The 5,000-nt window shown below is 31.6% G+C and overlaps 1 long non-coding RNA gene and 1 pseudogene across 1 annotated transcript in view; both read right to left on the bottom strand.

Moving 5' to 3' along the window:
• Positions 1 to 5,000, bottom strand: part of LOC118765489 — an 81,082-nt gene that overhangs the window by 47,062 nt on the left and 29,020 nt on the right. The window lies entirely within an intron of this gene.
• Positions 3,839 to 3,957, bottom strand: LOC115217739 (annotated as a pseudogene).

Below are 5,000 nucleotides of genomic sequence, written 5' to 3'. Positions count from 1 at the left end.
TGTAGGGATGACAATATTTAGACAGGGTTGGAACTAAATGAGTCTATAGAGACAGAAAGCCTTAGTTTTTCAGAGGAAACTGCTGGAAATATAACTGCCTCCAAAAAGATAATTGTAAAACGGCTTAAAGATGTAGATTTTATCTGTAAATTATTTGCTACAACATCTCTGTTAATCCAGAAAATTTAAAGAAAAGTGGCATGTTTTTTTACCAGGAATGGTAACTGAAATTCAGGAATGCTTTACAGAGTCTTCTGGAGCAATAAACCAAGATTGTTATGAATACTGTCTTTTAGTGAACATTGCCTTGTTTGATATTCTATGTTAATTGTATTTCAATGACTATGAAGCATAGAAATTTTGGAATCTTGATATGATTGATTGATTCTAGTTTCAGCTCACGAGCTGTGGCCATGCTGGGGCACCGCCATATTAACTATTTAAAAAAATATAATTTGAAAAACAGTGTCATGAATCTTTGGGGTAAAAACTGTTCGTATTGTGAAAATTTATCACATACATACATACATACATACATACATACATACATACATACATACATACATACGTAGGTTCGTACGTAGTGGAACTATAAAAATCAGTAAAACTATCCAGAAGCATGCAACTACCTGCATGAGAATACATAAAACAAAATATGCAACCCTACACATACTCACCTACAAAAATACCCGGTTGATATTGAAATTCCTATGAAGGAGCCTTGGATCTCGGTTAGAAACCGGCTCTTTCTCTATTGGCATAAATCTTGAAATAAAACTGATATGGTGCAGTTCTTGGTGAAAAATCTGCAGTTCTTGGTGAAAAATCAATTACTGCCTTGGAATTCATAAAATTGTTAGAGAGAGGACTACTTTTTCAAGCTAAGTTGCAATATTATTTCCTGGAGAAAAGAGTGCCAATGAAGTCTTATTTCAACAAGCAGGTGTTTTTTTGTTTTTTTTTCTAAACAATAAACGGAACAAAAACAAAAATGCCTTTAGAAAAACTGCCTGTTAATTATATTTTAGTCAGATCAGAGACTGGATTTGAATCCTGTAGACAATAGTTGGAGTTGTACAGGGGACAAACTCGTGGGAAGTAAACTGACAAACTCTGATCAATTTTGGGAAGTTGTAAAACATGAATGGGACAACATTGACATTTATTGGTAGATGAAAATTATCATATATGTAAAAGTTTCTGCAAAAAAATTTTCACAATATTGAAGGAAAGATTTTCTTAAAAGATATTAACTATTTAAAAAAATATAATCTGAAAAACAGTGTCATGAATCTTTGGGGTAAAAACTGTTCGTATTGTGAAAATTTATCACATACATACATACATACATACATACATACATACATACATACATACATACATACATGCATACGTAGGTTCGTACGTAGTGGAACTGTAAAAATCAGTAAAACTATCCAGAAGCATGCAACTACCTGCATGAGAATACACAAAACAAAATATGCAACCCTACACATACTCACCTACAAAAATACCCGGTTGATATTGAAATTCCTATGAAGGAGCCTTGGATCTCGGTTAGAAACCGGCTCTTTCTCTATTGGCATAAATCTTGAAATAAAACTGAATAACGACACACATACATACATGCAAACTTACATACATACATACATACATACATACATACATACATACATACATACATACATAGCACATATACAAGTTTACTTATTTATAACGTGGGTGTGTGAGTGGTTCTAAGCATGTAGGTTAAATTTAAAAGTTAACATGAAGAATACTCAAAAAACAACGAACCTTTCTTAGCGTCTAAATTTCTTTGATTTTTATGTTTCTTTCATTGAGGGTGGAATACTGCTGAAGAATGTCCGATATATATATGGTGTTGGCTGTAATTTCCTCGTACTGGTTCCCACAGAAAAAGGTAATAGATGCCAAGAAAGAATGCAAGTCCAAAACCGATACTGAGATAAATGACAACCATAAACATTTTAAATGACAAAATTTGAAACGGGGAAACTGGTTTGGTATCTCCACCACCAGCAAGTTTTGGTGGCGAGGAAGATTTTCTTCGTGGGGCTTCAGGAACTGTCAGAGAAACCGAATCTGCCATTTTCAAAAAGAAATCTTTTAGCTCTTTTAACTAAAAGCTCCAGGTACCTCTGCTCGTAAAGCTATATCTGAAATGATTTCAGGAACTGTTTTTTCGGTATTGATTGAGAATCTCTAAGCTATTGCACGCCAATTATTCTAGATAAACACTATAAACCTCTATTATTACTATTATTATCATAGAACTCCTTTATACGTATTGTAAATGAATCTACTTATATTAAGGCAATTATTTAATTTGTATAGCGTGACAAAATACGGTGAAGATTCGCTCTTGAAAAGTAGGTAAATTATTTGAAAATAAAGATTAAAAAGCCGATTATTGATAATACTTAATGTATACTAATCATTAAAAATGACTAGGCTGGGTTCTATAATGGGGTTGACTAAATTATTCGCACCAGATAGATTTCTCTCTATGACGTAAGAAGCTTTGCAAGTAAACTCCGCTAATCTGAACACATGTCTACTCTTATTGCATTGTTTTTACATTATTTTCTTTATTTATTCATTTATTTCATATATGCACGTGCAGACATACACACACACCACACACACACACACACACACACCACACACATACACACCACACCACACACATAATATATATATATATTATATATATATATATATATATATATATATAATATATATATATATATATATACAGAGAGAGAGAGAGAGAGAGAGATAGAGAGAGAGCAATAAGAAAATGGCGGGGACAATAGGTGGTTCATCAACTTTTAGACATATTATGTTAACTTATTTATTTATTTACTAAAATGACAATTGCAAGAATATACATACATACATGTATAACATATGCTTTACATATAAAATATATTAATATGAAAGGATACCAGTCATTATTAAAAATATAACATACAGGAATATAAATTGGGAAAAAATATCTTACAGCTGTTTCAGCCAAGAGGCAAAAATACCTAATTCTACCTTTATTCCTCCAGCAGACTGAAGTAATAAGTAGATGAAATTGAGGTTCTTGGGCGTTTCTCTAGGCTTCGTCAGAGATTTTAGAAAGTACATAAGGTTAAGTTCTAAATAAATACGCACACATTCACAAACTTATACATAGACATATGCATTACATATATAAATATACATAAATACATATATATACACTTGAATTTACATACATATTTACATTTGTAAGCTTGCACAATAATCAATTATTATTAATAATATTAGATGTATTATATTATTCATATAAGACGCTTGTCTGTGACACCCTGTTTTTGTTGTTATTATTATAATCATTATTGTTTTTACGTATTTTTGTATTTTTATTCGTGTAACATCGTCCGTTTTTCCGTCCTTGTTTTGTATACATTCGAGGCTTTCTTCCAAGGAATCTAATGCGCTTGGCTTAGATTTTCCTTTGGGGCTGGCCAGATCGGAGCAATCTCAAGATTAATCAGTCGAAATTGCGAAGATGATCCGGTTCTTGACTGAAGATTGAAGACTTCGAATGTCCCGTCCTTGTTTTTTGTATCGTCTTCTAAATGTTTCACGTTTTGTCCCAGTTTGTATTTTTTTACATTTACATATCTATATATATATATGTATATATATATATAAATATATATCCATTTATATATACTACAATACATACATACATACATATTCTTTTATTCTTTTATTATTCTTTTACTTGTTTCAGTAATTTGACTGCGGCCATGCTGGAGCACCGCCTTTATGCAATGTGCTATGCTTACTGCACCTAGGTTTCCCAAGCGGTCACCCATCTAAGTTCTGACTAGGCTCGACTTTGCTTAACTTCGGTGATCAGATGAGAACCGGTGCTTTCAACGTGATATATATATTTATTTATTTATTTATCTATATACGTTTATCTCTATATATAAAACTGAATTGCGTTTTTACCGCTTGGTTCGCTTTCAATGCCACTACATTCCGTCCGATTCGATCCAAAATTTACAGGGACATGTAGAATGAGGTGACGATGCGCGTGGGCTACCTTAGAAATCCCTATCTTAAAAGCTGTGGTTTCTAGGGGCCATCTTCCTACCTCACCCTATTTCCTCCAGTACCGGTCACCCTCTTCATTTATACTTTCAGAATGCCACTACGTGTATTTAAAGTATCTGTCACTATCGCTATTTCCTTTCTTTTTCACTGACTCTGTTTCCTACCTTCCTATCACTTCGGCGGCGTTCTTTGAAGTATATGTCTGTCACCAGCAATCAACACACGAGCATGAGAACAAATTTATGAATCAGATATTCTTGCGTTCATTTATATGTGTGTGTGTGTGTGGTGTGTGTGTTCTATATATATGTATATATAATGTATGTGTGGTGTGTGTGTTCTATATATAATATTATATATAATGTATGTGTGTGTGTGTTCTATATATAAATATGTATATATAATGTATGTGTGTGTGTGTGTTCTATATATAAATATGTATATATAATGTATGTGTGTGTGTGTGTTCTATATATAAATATGTATATATAATGTATATATACAAAGTGTATATATCTGTATTTATGTATATTAAACTTTTTCATACTTTTTCATAGTTATATATATTTTTAAACAAATTATAAATATAATTTCATAATTTTTATTTTCAATTTAAATAATTTAAAGTTTTCAATTTTATATTTTACTAGCAGTATCGCCCGGCGTTGCTCCGGTTTTTTTAAGGGAAATAACTATATAAGCATTTTTAGTGAGTTATAGCAAAAAAAGAGCAAAAAATGCAATTAAAGATGGATAAAAAATGATAGTAATTTCTTTTTTAAATCGTGACTCATCGTAGACATTTTTAGAGAGTTACTTCCCTTATATAATAGCGAAAAATGCATTAAAATGGAATAAAAAAATGATGGTAATTTTTTTTT

The sequence above is a fragment of the Octopus sinensis genome, linkage group LG11, assembly GCF_006345805.1.
Source record: "Octopus sinensis linkage group LG11, ASM634580v1, whole genome shotgun sequence".
NCBI lineage: Eukaryota > Metazoa > Mollusca > Cephalopoda > Octopoda > Octopodidae > Octopus > Octopus sinensis.
This window is presented reverse-complemented; position numbering and strand designations above follow the sequence as displayed.